Source organism: Ornithorhynchus anatinus, chromosome 6, assembly GCF_004115215.2.
Source record: "Ornithorhynchus anatinus isolate Pmale09 chromosome 6, mOrnAna1.pri.v4, whole genome shotgun sequence".
Lineage (NCBI taxonomy): Eukaryota > Metazoa > Chordata > Mammalia > Monotremata > Ornithorhynchidae > Ornithorhynchus > Ornithorhynchus anatinus.
The window spans coordinates 41622770-41637627 of record NC_041733.1 but is presented as its reverse complement, the minus strand read 5'-3'; the positions used below and the strand labels follow the sequence as shown (position 1 = coordinate 41637627).

General features: G+C 47.4%; 2 non-coding genes across 2 annotated transcripts; one reads left to right on the top strand and one right to left on the bottom strand.

Moving 5' to 3' along the window:
• Positions 1 to 8455: 8455 nt before the first annotated feature.
• LOC114813040 lies at positions 8456 to 8593 on the bottom strand. Its single transcript, XR_003760651.1, has one exon. It is a non-coding gene; the product is annotated as a small nucleolar RNA SNORA7 (small nucleolar RNA).
• A 221-nt stretch (positions 8594 to 8814) lies between these two features.
• On the top strand, positions 8815 to 8952 carry LOC114813021. Its single transcript, XR_003760632.1, has one exon. It is a non-coding gene; the product is annotated as a small nucleolar RNA SNORA7 (small nucleolar RNA).
• The last annotated feature ends 5906 nt before the right edge of the window (positions 8953 to 14858 follow it).

Genomic DNA, 14858 nt, shown 5'->3' with positions numbered 1-14858 from the left:
CCTCCCCAGGCCTTAAAGCAGCGATATTAGCTGGACCCGTGGGACTTGTACTCCTGCTACCATTTCAATCAATCGTATCTCCTCCTGCCTCCAGGACGTCTCCACCTGGATGTCGGCCCGCCACCTAAAACTCAACGTGAGCAAGACTGAGCTCCTCATCTTCCCTCCCAAACCCGGTCCTCTCCCAGACTTCTCTATCACCGTGGATGGCACGACCATCCCTCCCGTCTCTCGGGCCCGCAATCTCGGTGTCATCCTTGACTCGTCTCTCTCGTTCACCCCACGCATCCTATCCGTTACCAAGACCTGCCGGTTTCACCTCTACAATATCGCCAAGATCCGCCCTTTCCTCTCCACCCAGACGGCTACCTTACTGTTACGGGCTCTCGTTATATCCCGGCTAGACTACTGTGTCAGCCTTCTCTCTGACCTCCCTTCCTCCTCTCTCGCCCCGCTCCAGTCTATTCTTCACTCCGCTGCCCGGCTCATCTTCCTGCAGAAACGATCTGGGCATGTCACTCCCCTTCTTATACAACTCCAGTGGTTGCCTATCAACCTCCGCTCCAAACAAAAACTCTTCACTCTAGGCTTCAAGGCTCTCCATCACCTTGCCCCTTCCTACCTCTCCTCCCTTCTCTCTTTCTACCACCCACCCCGCACGCTCCGCTCCTCCGCCGCCCACCTCCTCACCGTCCCTCGGTCTCGCCTATCCCGCCGTCGACCCCCGGGTCACGTCCTCCCGCGGTCCCGGAACGCCCTCCCTCCTCACCTCCGCAAAACTGATTCTCTTTCCCTCTTCAAAAGCCTACTTAAAACTCACCTCCTCCAAGAGGCGTTCCCAGACTGAGCTCCTCTTCTCCCTCTACTCCCTCTGCCATCCCCCCTTTACCTCTCCGCAGCTTAACCCTCTTTTTCCCCTTTTCCCTCTGCTCCTCCACCTCTCCCTTCCCATCCCCACAGCACTGTACTCGTCCGCTCAACTGTATATATTTTCGTTACCCTATTTATTTTGTTAATGAATTGTACATCGCCTCGATTCTATTTAGTTGCCATTGTTTTTACGAGATGTTCTTCCCCTCGACTCTATTTATTGCCATTGTTCTTGTCTGTCCGTCTCCCCCGATTAGACCGTAAGCCCGTCAAACGGCAGGGACTGTCTCTATCTGTTGCCGACTTGTTCATCCCAAGCGCTTAGTACAGTGCTCTGCACATAGTAAGCGCTCAATAAATACTATTGAATGAATGAATGAATGAGTAAATACAGTATGCAATGTAATGAGTAATTACAGTAAATACTGTATGCAGAGCACTGTACTAAGCACTTGGGGGAGTACAACACAACAGTATAACAGACACATTACCTCCCCACATTCCACATTTCAGAGCAGAGCTAGGATTAGAAGCCAGATCCTTCTGACTCCCAGGTGTGTGCTCCATCCACTAAGCCATGCCATTTCCTCATTTCTTCTACAGTAGAATAGGCTACATGGCGAAAGGCATAAACAAGACAGTGTCCTCGCAAGATCAGAGCTGGGGGCTACTTCGAGTCCGCCGCCCCTATGGTTTTGCCTCTTGGTTCACACCCCATCCAAGAGCCTGGGGCATTAAGCAACATCCCACTTCAGAGAGCACAATTTTATTAATAATCATCATTATTATTATTATCACCATTATTGTATTTAACTTCTTACTCTGTGTCAAGTACTATTCTAAGCCCTGGAGTGGATACAAACTAAACAGGTTGGGCACAGTATCCCTCATGGGGCTCACAGTCTAAAATGGAGGATTTAATCTCCATTTTACAGATGAGGAAACTGAGGCACAGAGCAGTTACACAGCAAAGAGGTAGAGCTGATATTAGAACCCACATCTCCTACTTCCAGGCCCTTGCTCTTTCCACTAGGATACCCTGCTTCTTGAAGTTACCCTTTAAGCCCCAGTCCCGGTAGCTGGGCAACCCCATGGCTACCAGATGTTCATGCCCCTGGATAAAAGCAGTGGCTTCCTGGCAGGTGGCAAAAATCCCACCAGCGGTCACTGCAGCTGTAGCAAGTCTCCCTCAAGCATCATTGATTTGGGAGTCATCAAAGGGAGAACTCACTACTAGTTCAGGAAGAACTCTCTACTCATTCATTGCCACAGTTAACACGAACTCCCCCTGGATTGTTCTAGATCCTAGGTGATCAATTCATTCAATCGTGTTAATCAATGGCTTACTATGTGCAGAGCACTGTACTGAGAGCTTGAGAGAGTACAATACCGCAAAATTATATAATAATGTTGGTATTTGTTAAGCACTTACTATGTGCAGAGCACTGTTCTAAGCGCTGGGGGAGATACAGGGTAATCAGGTTGTCCCACATGAGGCTCACAGTTAATCCCCATTTTACAGATGAGGGAACTGAGGCAAAGAGAAGTTAAGTGACTTGCCCCCAGTCACACAGCTGACAAATGGCAGAGCCGGAATTTGAACTCAGGACCACTGACTACCAAGCCTGGCTCTTTCCACTAAGCCACGCTCCTTCTCTTATAATAATAAGGATAGTACTTGTTAAGCTAATGTTAACTCCTGTGTTAAGTTAACATGTGCCAAGCACTGTTCTGAGATCTGGGATAGATACAAGGTTATCAGGTTGTCCCACGTGGGGCTCACAGTCTTACTCCCCATTTTAGAGATGAGGTCACTGAGGCACAGCGAAGCTAAGGGACTTGACCAAAGTCACAAGCTGACAAGTGGCGGAGCCAATGGTGAGGAGTTTCTATTTGATGCGGTGGTGGAGGGGCAACCACTGGAGGGTCTTGAGTGGGGAAGCATGACCAAAATGCTTTTGTAGAAAATGATCTGGGCGGCAGAGTGAAGTTTGGACTGAAGTGGGGAGAGACGGGAGGCAGGGAGGTCAGCAAGGAGGCTGATATAGTAATCAAGTAGGAATTAGATAAGTGATTGGATTAATATGGTAGATAATTATATCAGCACTTGAGAAAAACCCTGATTTGTTTGTGGAGACATCAGCTTCCATTTTCTTCCATTTCCTCCCTCAAAAGTATTCACTGAGGGTCCAAGTGGGGCACCGCCTGGACTGGGAGTCAGAAGACCCAGGTTCTAATCCCGGCTCTGCCACTTTTAAAGGACTAGAGTAGATACAGTACCTCAACCTCTAAAGAAAAATGGTCCTGCAAGTGTTAAGTTGGATGGGTGCATGCACCCTGGGGGCACTTAAATCTTATCAGTCAATAATATTCATCAGGTGCTTACTCTGCACAGAGCACTAAACTAACTGCTTAGGAGAGTAGGTAGACACAATCTCTGCCTTCCAGGAGCTTACAATGTAGCAGAGGAGCAGCATGACACTAGTAGAATGGCCAGAAGCAGCACGTTGTAGTTGATAGAGCACAGGACCAGGAGTCAGAAGGTCTTGGGTTCTAATCCCAGCTCCAGCACTTGTCTCCTGTGTGACCTGGGGCAAGTCACTTCACTTCTTTGTGCTGCAGATACCTCATCTGTAGAATGGGGTTTGAGACTGTGAGCCCCATGTGAGACAGGGCCTGGATCCAACCCAATATGTACCCACCCCAGCACTTAATAAAGTGTCTGGCACATAGTAAGCTCTTAACAAATGCCGTAATTATTATTATTATTCCTAAAATACCTTAGAGGTTGGGAAAAGAAACAGAGTTTAAAGATATGGACATAAGTGCTATGAGGGTAAGTGCCCAAATGACACTTGGGGGAGTGGGGAATAAAGACAGGGAGACAAGATAAGCCATTATTGCACCTACGGGAAGCAGTGTGGCTTAGTGGAAAGAACACAGTCTTGGGAGTCAGAGGTTGTGGGTTCTAATCCTAGCTTGCCACTTTATCATCTGTCTGACTTTGGGCAAGTCACTTAACTTCTCGGTGCTTCAGTTACCTCATCTGCAAAATGGGGATGAAGACTGTGAGCCCCACATGGAGCAACCTGATAACCTTGTATCTATCCCAGCACTTAGAACAGTGCTTGGCACATAGTAAGTGCTTAACAAACACCAATATTATTATTATTATTATTAAGGATTTACTTTTGAGTCAAGAGGTGCTCACAGCCTTAATTCCTCAACAGCATTTTGTCCAAAGAATGTGTTGAAATAATGTTTTCCCACTGCATGTGTGTTGTTTGAAAGAAGGGCAAGGTTGTTTTGGGTTAAGTGTTTAATAAGAAGAATATCTACTTTGGTGGTGGAGGATAGGGGGACCCATGCTCAGATAGAACAGCTGCCCTTTGAATTCATTAGCTCTATTTATGCCCCTCCCTTTCAAATGGTGAATTCAGATTTGACTTTATTTCAACGTTCCAAGCTTTCTTAATCACCAGACTTGGATGGCAGCGACAGTCTGGAGGTGGGGTGGTAGGGAAACAATCCACTGGCTCTTGGTCTTGACTAGAAGATAATCAATCACTCCGATTTCATTTCGAAAACCCTACTCTTCTTTCGCTCAGCAGAACAGCTCAGCTCATGAATTTTGGACCATATTTTTTTTTAGTGGATAGATAGCATCAGTGCTCTTTCAAGTCCACAGAAAATCCCCCTCACTTACACAACACCCCTTCCCTCCCCTGCTCCTCAAATCTTGCCAGGGACACTTGCCATAAAACTGAATGTTGCAAAGAGTCATGAATTAATGTCTCCAGGGTGAAGGGCAGGCTTGAGGTTTCAAGGGTGGTCTTTGCCTCCTCCTAGGAGTAACTCTTCTACTCATGGTATTTGTTAAGCACTTACTATGTGCCAGGCACCGTACTAAGCGCTGGAGTAGATACAAGATAATCTGGTTGGACCCAGCCCCTGTAAAATTCCCATTTTACAGAAGAGGTAACTGAGGCACAGAGATGTGAAGCAAGTAAACAAGAAGCTGAGAAGTGACAGAGCTAGGACTAGAACCAGGTCCTCTGACTCCCAGGCCCGTGCTCTTTTCACTAGGTCATGCTGCTTCTGTTTATCTCTTCTAACTTGCTGAAATGCTTCGTCTTCAACAGCCCCAGCCCCCTCTGCAGAGGGTTGTCAGTCTTATCCAGATTGGGAGGGGTCCCAGCTCAACTCCCATTCCTGGGTTGTTTTTCATGGACTCCTTTTCACTCTTCCTAGAATTCTGTCTGAGCCGTCTTACTCCTGCCTGTCACAAGGCAGCTTGTTCCAGGAGAACCTCCAAAGAGACAACCCCCTGAACCTCAGGGTTCCAGCCTCAGTTCCCACCTCGCCAGTGGTCTCCGGCTGCACGATCAGGGCATAATCCTGCCAGATTTGCAGAGGGCGAAAGGGGCCAAACCAAAGTATTTCTATCATCAATCAATGGCTTTTACTGAGTGCTTACTGTGAGCAGAGCAACCTACTAAGCACGTGGGAGAGTACAGTATAACAGAGTTGGTAGACACGTTCGCTGCCCACAGCGAGCTTAAGGTCTAGAGTGGGAAGACAGGCATTAATATAAAAAAAATTACTATCGTGATGATATTCATTCATTCAGTTACATTTACTGAGCACTTTTTGTGTGCAGAGCACTGTACTAAGCACTTGGGAGATTAGAATATAACAATAAACAGATCAATTGTGTTTAATGAGCACTTACTATGTGCTGAGCACTGTATTAAATGCTTGGGAGACTACCGTATAACAATAAACAGACACATTCCTGTCCACAACAAGTCTGTGCTCTCCCCATCAATCACTCTCAGGTCTGCACCCGGGAAGATGGGGCCCCACAATGAACTTACAGTCTAGAGGAGGGAGACAGACATAAATCTAAATAAGTAAACTACTTTGATGTGAAGGTATTCACTGTCCCCTGTCTGTGCTTTCACCAAGGGTCACTCTCAAGGTAGGTAGGGGAAACCATTTTTCCCTTCATCCCCTGAGAAAATAACCATATAGCATGGCCAGAATTGCCTTTCAATTAGTGATTTAAAAGTGATTGACAGATGGGAAAAATGCAAGGATTCTTGGGCTTGCTTTCAGCTTGCTTGCACCCAGACCAGTTCCCTTCCAAAGGTGCAACGAGGGTCTCGGCTAAGCCTCTGGGAAAAACAGAAGAGAAGCAGCAAGGCCTAGTGGATAGAGCACGGGCCTGGGAATCAGAGGGACCTGGGTTCTAATCCTGATTCCACCACTTGTCTGTTGAGTGAACTTGGGCAAATCACGTAACCTATGAGCCTCAGTTACGTCATCTGTAGAATGGGGACTAAGACAGTGAGCCCCATGTGGGACATGGACTGTGTCCAATGTGATTAGCTTATGTCTAATTTGACATTTAGAAGATTGCCTGGCATACAGTAAGCAGGTAGTCTAGCCTGTAAGCCCCCTCTAGACTGTAAAGTTGTGGAAGCCTGGGAATGTGCCTGCGAAATTGTTGTGGTGTACCTTTCCAAGTGCTAAATAGTGCCCTATACACAGTAAGTGCTCAATAAATATGACTGATCGATGTGAGCTTTGTAGGCTTGCACGATCTTAGCAGTTCCTAAAGATTGCCAGCCTCAGGATAGCAACATCAACGTTGCTTATCAGAGCTCTGACTCAAATAGGCAATTCCCTGACCCTATAGGAACTTCAGAATGATTGGAACCTTCAACCCCTATAAGCAATCCTGCTTAACATCATAATTAGACTAATTAGTTCTAATCCGGGCTCTGCCACTTGTCTGTTGTGTGACCTAGGGCAAGTCACTTGACTTCTCTGGGTCTCATTTGCCTCATCCGTAAAATTGGGATTAAGACTGTAAGCCCCATGTGGGACAGGGACTGTGTCCAACCTGATTAGCTCGTATCTACCCCAGCACTTAGTACAGTGCCTGGCACAGAGTAAGTGCTTAGCAAATGCCATTTGAAAAAAAAATAGCCCCATGATGCTTTGTGTCTTCAGAGCCATGTTAGCCAGTGGATTTTGTCTTAGCGTTTACTATGAGGCAATTGCTGTTGTAAGCCCTGGGGTAAATACAAGTTAAGCAGGTCGGACACAGTCCCTTGTCTCACATGGGGTTCGCAGTCTAAGTAGGTTGGAGAATGAGCATTAGATACCCATTCGACGGATGAGGAAATTGAGGCCCAGAGAAGTGAAGTGAGTTGCCCAGGGTCACACAGCATGGAACAGACAGAGCTGCAATTAGAACCTGGGTTCTCTGACTCCCAGGCCCACCTGTTTCCACTAGGCCACACTGCTCTTCAATTCCCCTCAGACTGAAGTAGATTGATCCTGAGTTGGGTTGGGGCCCAATCCTCTGGAAAGGGAAGTTGAGCCCAGCTAGTTGAGAAACTAAAATAGGCGGTGAAGAAAGTTTAACCTTTACCCTTTATGAGTAAGTTGGGTTTGAGAGGGCCTGTTCCGACTTCGGCATTTCCCTGTGCCCTGTAATGACGCTGCCAATATGAAATGTTTTGCAAGTGACCCTAAGGAAGGGCGTCTGAAGAGGCTTTGCAAAACGCATTTGGAGACAAAGCAGAGCCACTGACACTGAGCGGTTTGGGTGGGAGCCCTTTGGTAAACCCTCTTTCGTTTGTTGTCGTTTGGACATGAATGCTATTATTATGTGGAGTCAGTGTTTGTTTAAAGAGGCCTGTCCAGATAAGTTTGGGAATACCAAAGAAGCTCCCCATGGACTGCTGACTTTTGGTTCTCATTTTTATTCCAATGATGCAACGCTTCCCCCCAAACAGCTTCAATTTTAACAGACATTGGCTGCTGACCCTCTCTGCCCGGGATTGATGCTCGTACATTGCCTGCCGCTATCACCGAGTTCACTGCCACCACAGACCCCTCTTTAGAGCGGTCTAGTCCCCCGAGAGCCGAGCGTTTGGATCAAGCTGCTTACCAGGGGACTGTTAGCACAGTGACTGGGGATCGTCAAAATGTAGAGGGGAAGGGAGATTTGGGGTTATTCCAGGAGAATTTCCCAAGGCCTTCTTTGTTGTCAAGACAAACTAGAAGCAGCGAGGCCTAGTGGAATGAGCACATGAATGGGAGTCAGAGGACCTGAGTTCTAATCCCAGCTCTGCCACTTGTCCCATATGGGTAGGAGGGAGAACAGGTTTTGAATCCCCATGATGCAGATGAGGGAACAGAGGCACAGAGAATTAAGTGACTTGCCTAAGATCACACAGCAGGTGAGTGGCAGAGCCAGGATTAGAACCCAGGCCCTCTGACTCCCAGGCCCGTGCTCTTTCCCACTGTTTCTCTAAAGAAATACAGTTGAGTGCTCTGTGTAGAGTGTTGCCTTATGCTGGTGAATCATCTCCAATCCATAGCAACACCAGGGACACACATCTTCCAGAACTCCCCATCTCCATCTGCAATCGTTCTGATAGTGTATCCATAGAATTTTCTTAGTAAAAATACGGAAGTGGTTTACCAGTGCCTTCTTTCACTCAGTAGACTTGAGTCTTCATCTTCGACTCTCTCACCGGCCACTGCTGCCCAGCACAGGTGAGTTTTGACTTGCAGCAGATTGCCTTGCACTTGCTAGCCATTGCCCATGCTAGAAATGGAATGACTATGCCTCTGCTTGACTCTCCCTCCTGTAGTCAAGACTGGTAGAGTACTGGAAACTCTCCAGGTGCCATCCTGAGAGGGGCTTGGTAGAATAAGCGCTCAATAAATATTATTTGATTGACTGATCCTGCCAACTTGAATAATGCCCCTCAGCCTCCACCTTGTCAGACTGAAGAGTCCTACCTGGTCTTTTCCATCTGACCTCTCGTGTTACCTGCAACTCTATTCCGTCCTTAAGATGTGGCAACTTGAATGGCCTCAATCAATTGATCAGTGGAGTTACTAAGCAGTAACTCTTGTGGTCCCCTCTCAGAGTCATACCTGGAGAGTTTCCAGTACTCTACCAATCTTGACTACGAGAGGGAGAGCCAAACAGAGGCATACTCATTCCATTCCTAGCTTGGGCAGTGGCTCGCTAGTGGAAGGCATTCTGTTGCAAGTCAAAACTCCCCTGTGCTGGTCATCAGCAGCATGGGAGAGAATCGAGGTGGAGACTCAAGTTGACTACGCGGAAGGAACCACGCCTGTATTTTTACCAAGAAAACTCTATGGAGACACTACCAGAACAATTGCAGGTGGAGGTGGGGCATTCTGGGAGAGATACATCCATGGTGTCGCTATGGGTCGGAGACGACTCGACAGAATAAGACAAGAAAACTCTTGTGGAGAGAAAACTACTGTGCTTGGAAGAGAACAGTAGAGTTAGTAGACCTGAACTCTGTCCTGAAGGAGCTTTAAATTGAGATGGGGAGACCGACATTAAAATAAATTGTATGTAGAGAAAGTGACCAAGTTGGAAGTCCATTAGAAGCAGCATGGTGTAGTGGATAGAGCTTGGGACTGGGAGTCAGAGGACCTGGGTTCTAATCCCAACTCTGCCACTTTTCTGTTGTATGACCTTGGGCAAGCCACTTCACTTCTCTTTGCCTCAGTTACCTCATCTGTAGAATGGGGATTAAGACTGTGAGCCCCACGTGGGACAGAGACTGTGTCCAACCTGGTAACCTTCTGTCTACTGCAGCACTTATAATAGTGCTTGGCACATAGTAAGAGCTTAACAAATAAGTACCACCAGTACTGTGGGGCTGGGAGTTGCAGTGAGCTTCTAAGTTCTCAGAGAGTAGGGGTTAGGTGAGAGATAAATCCCATCCCAGCTCCGCCACTTTTCTCCAGTTTGCACTTGGGCAAGCCACTTCACTTCTCTGTACCTCAGTTACCTCATCTGTAAAATGGGGATTAAGACTGTGAGCTCCACATGGGACAGGGACTGACAATGTCCCAACTTTTTTTTTTCATCTTTTTGACAGCCATCGCTCCTGGGGCTGATGACTGGAGAGCAGCCAAAAGGGATGGCAAGATTTGTGTCCTGAGTTGGGGCTGATAACTCCAAGCTACTCAGGTAATTTGGAAATTTTTTTATTTAGGCCCACTACTTTGTGCTGGATGACCTTGGGCAAGTCACTTAACTCCTCTGGACCTCAGTTTCCTCATCTTTAAAGTGGGGATTAAAAATCTGTTCTCTCTCCTACTTCAGAGGAGACATTGACTGTGACTGACCCAATTACCTGGGGCCTACATCAGTGTTTAGTACAGTGCATGGCACAGAGTAAGCACTTAACATTGTCTTTTCCCCGCCATCACCAATCTTAAAGTTTCAAAATGGCCTAGTATTCTCAGGCACTCCCTTGGGAAGTTGTTTTTTGAAATTTTGAAATTTTGAAACTTCAAATTTTAAAAGACTCAGGGGAAAAATTGCTTCACAATCCCCAGTGATTCACGGAGCTCCAGCTGGTGATTGTTCCTCTGTGACGTTAATGAATTGACATTTCCCGATGTTGCCGACTGAAAGAGTCCCCCTTCTCCATCTCCCACCCCCAGCTGTCTGGACTCAGAATTTCTCAGGTCGCCAAGAGTTATCTGAAAGAAACCTTTGCATAACCCCTTGTCTCTGCTTGTTGGCAGTGGAGAAAATAGGATGCGGTTTGTTCTCGGTTCACCCAAATAGACATTAGGTCTGGACAGGTGTCGCCAAGGCCTATGAGCTGTCCTCTCTCCCCTCATCCGGTCCCCTGGATGACAGGGTTAAGAGTTAAGGGGTAGGGCGAGCAGAGCAGAGGTAGGGTTGTGGCCTGGTGAACTTTCAAGTTACTCCTAAGCGTGCAGTTGTAGCCTGGATTCCTCCTGCCAGCAATCCCTCACTTTAATCACACACCCACAGCGACCCAGATCTTTAAATTCAGCAATTCTTTCTCAGGTTTCAGCAGCATTGGCAGCGGGAGCTATTTTGGGACATTTTCTCTACTGCAGATGCAGCTCAGGAAAACGCAGGGAGCATGCTAAAGACCTGCAGCTCTCTGCCCTGTAAGATTTCCTTCATTCTCTTGATTTCTGTCTTTTCCTACACTGATGACTCGGAGGACAGTCGCTCTTGCAAGCAAAATCCCAGGAGGCTGATTACCCTGTTTAAAGGCGCTGAGCGGAGGCTTGCCTGCCGGCGACAGCACGGTAAGCGGCACGGACACTTGGGTCATGGCAGAGTTGTTGTTTTTTTCCTCCTTCTTCTTCTTCTTCTCCTTACTTTTCACATTTTCAGCTTTGCTGAGCATTCTATCTCTGTGTCCATCGTCTCCCAAACCAGCTCTGCTGGCATGGCAGGGAGCCCTCGGCTCTGATCTCCATTTTTGTTTCATAAAACCCCTCGGCACTCGTAAGTAGTTCGGCTCATGCTATCTTTCTGTTTTTTAGAAAGTGTTGGGGGCGGGAGGGTGGCGAAGAAGGGGATGCATTCTAGAGATCATCGTCTGCCCCTGAAAGGCTCGGGTTAGACCTTGGCTTTTCACTCATTCAAGGCCGTTTGGAAGGTCTATAAACGTTCATCTGTTCACAGCCAGCCCCTCAGACATGCTTCGTTTGGTAAACTGAATTGCATTATTGCTGCGTCCTGACTCTCCCCGATGCCAGAAGAAATGATTGCCATTTCTGTGGCTTGGCTCAAATGCCACACAAGCCCGATTTTTTGGGTCCCAGAAAGCCCGCTCCGGGAAATGGGGGGCTTGCCTAGCGGTAGGTCTGAATGACGAATGTGCCCCTCTTGGATGATCGACATCTGAATTTTAAAACCACAATTGCAGCTGCCATTATCTCTGGCGCTGCCTCCTCCCGAGACAGCCGATTTCAATCGCATGGATGGAGCCCCTCGGTGCTGATGGCCACCCTGCGGTGCCCTTGATCGGGAAACAGAGGAGCACTGTACCTTCCCTGTTTATTTTAGCTGCCTTTGTGGGGGTCAGCTACTCTCCAACAATCCCGGGGAGAAGCCCCGCTTCCGGCCAGGATGGGGAGACCCTCAGGAGGCCGCCGAAATTCCCCTTCTGCCAGCAAGCCTTGGAATCGAGAGCCGCCGAGATGGTTAACCCTTGCAAGGGGAAGAGGGATTTTGGATGCCTAGCCAGGTGAGGGAGAGCGGCCTCTGACTTGCTGAGCGCAGAGACCAAGTTGAGCCACTGCCACTACCAACGCAGACCAAACCCCCTCTCTGGGCCTTCGGGAGACATGAAGTTATTTAAGACTGTCCCTGGGCTACAGAAGTCACCTTCTCTGCCCTTCCCTATGCCCTAAAGAGCCACAGGGTACCTGGATAACGTTTAGGCCCAACTGCAGTCCCCGGGGCTGATTTTCTCTTTCTAAAAGAGAGAATGGAAAGCTCAGCCCAGTCCTGAACAGAGAGGCCTCCTGACGGTCGGCCCACCCCTAACTGACCAAGGAAGGTAGGAACGTTTTACTGACACGAGCCGCTACCTGTAAGATGCTTTTCCTCTGACCACGACGAGCTCAAATGTGCCACGCATAGCCGATGCTTCTCTTGAGACTTTCGAAGGTAACCTGCCCTCTGAAGGTGACGGTGGGGTGACCGGGTACAGAACCGAAGGATTTCATCCTTCGGTTTTTCTGCTGGCTCCGCTTTTAGGAAATCAAAAATGTTGGGGCAGAAGGGCTCCTCAAACTTGAGGCAGAGGCTTAAGGGAAAGGAAACTCAATACATTAATAGAATGTTAAAATGTTTTTAATATAGAAAAAATATTCTTCTCTGGGCCTTAGTGACCTCATATGTCAAGTGGAGATTTAGACTATGAGCCCCATGTGGGACATGGACTGTGTCCAACCTGATTAGCTTGCACCTACCCCAGCGCTTAGTACAGTGCCTGGCACATAGTGAGCACTTAAATACCAGAAAATAAATGAGATAGGGATTGTCGGGGGTAATGGGGAATATTTTTACTGCAGGAGTCACTTAAATGAGGTAGAAGAGTGTTTCCTCTTGCCTTGATCACTAACTGGTTGTGTGGCTTTGGCTTTTGGTAACTCACAAAACCTCTCTGTGTCTGTCTTCCCATGGGAAGGAAATAGTGTTAGTGTTAGGGGCAAATCTTATGTGTGTGTCATTTGTCTGGTTCGATAGAGGCTTTCAGGTCATTGGATGTGAAGGGGGAGGCCAAATACTGTGCTAAATCAAATTTACATTAATAAGATTTTTGCATACCAAATAAACTCCTATAGAATCTTAAGATTAGAAAAAGCTCAAAAGTTTGTCAAATCCATTCTCCAGCCTCCAGGAAGTACCACCCCTCGTTCCTCTAATCTAACTGCCTTTCCTGACCTTGGGAAATCCTTAAAAAGAAAGGAATTCTCATTGTTGTCATACTCCTGTAAGCAACAATAATAGCAGGTGCCAGGATCAGAAGAGACATAAGGTCAGAACATCCAGGATCCAGACTTGAGTTGGGAATTCCTTTTTTGAAACATGCACGGGTTCCAGGTAGGAAGAGGAGAAAGGCTGCAGAATGACCTTAATTCATTGCAATACTTGGGAGAGTTCAATAGAAGAAAATACCCTCTTACCTTTCTCCTCCTTTTCCTTTCTTCCTCCTTTTTGTCTTCCCCACTTTTTTATTTCTTGTTCCCTTTATTTCTAGACTTAATCCCCATGGAATAGGCCCCTCTCTTTTGGGTGGTAAACATTGTGCGAGTTAAGTACTTGGAAGGCTCCTTACCCTTGACTCCAAACTGCCACAGATTTCCCTGGGTCCTAAATGTGGCTACTGGCTTCTGGCCTGCCTTGGCCTGCTGGAGGGATAGGGTCCTGCCCACACCCTAACTTGGCTCCACTGGACCACAGGTGGTCAGGCCTCAGATTTCATCCTGAGAGGTGGCTCTCTTGGGCCCCATGAGCCACCATCTGTCTGTAAGCAGAAGGGAAAACTGAGGCCAAGAAGGAGATTGACTGTAAGCAGACACCCCACTCTCATCATCCAGTGAATCAGAAGCTGAGTCCGGTTGGACCGGTCCATTGAGGAGTATAATGGGCAGTCAGAGGAGGAGCTTAAATCCTCAGTGGGGGAAATCCCCACACTTTCCTGGGACACATCACTGCTGGTAGGGTTTACTCCCCAAACAGAGGCAACATCGCTTAGTCGATAGAGTCCAGGCCTGGGCGTCAGAAGGACCTGGGTTCTAGTCCTGGTTCCACCACTTGTGCTGTATGATCACTTCACTTATCTAGGCCTCAGTTACATCATCTGTAAAATGAGGATTATGACTGTGAGCCTCCTGTGGGACCTGGACTAGGTCCAACCTGATTATCTTGTATCTACCCTAGTGCTTAGAACCGTGTCTTGTGCATAATAAGCGCTTAACAAATACCATAAAAAAGTCCCATTCTGGCCATTCCAGAAGCAACTCTCAATTATTTGAAGACTGATGTCCACTCCAGGGATTATCAGGTTCATTACTACTACTTTTCCCCCACTGCCTTCTATGGTTCTGTTTATCTATTTTGCCTACTTGTTCTGTTTCGTTGTCTGTCTCCCCCCTTCTAGACTGTGAGCCTGTTGTTGGTAGGGATTGTCTCTATCTGTTCCTGAATTGTAATAATAACAATAATAATAATAATAATGTTGGTATTTGTTAAGCGCTTACTCTGTGCTGAGCACTGTTCTAAGTGCTGGGGGAATCAGTTTGTCCCACGCGGGGCTCACAGTCTTCATCCCCATTTTCCAGATGAGGTAACTGAGGCACAGAGAAGTTAAGTGACTTGCCCAAAGTCACACCACTGGCAAGCGGCGGAGTTGGGATTAGAACCCATGACCTCTGACTCCCAAGCCCAGACTCTTTCCACTGAGCCACACTGCTTTTACTTCCCAAGCGCTTAGTACAGTGCTCTGCACATAGCGCTCAGTAAATACGATTGAATGAATGAATGAATGATTCACTGCCCACTTTTTCTTTTCTGGTATTTGTTAAGCAAATTATGGTATTTGTTAAGTACAAACCAAGCTCTGTACTAAGCA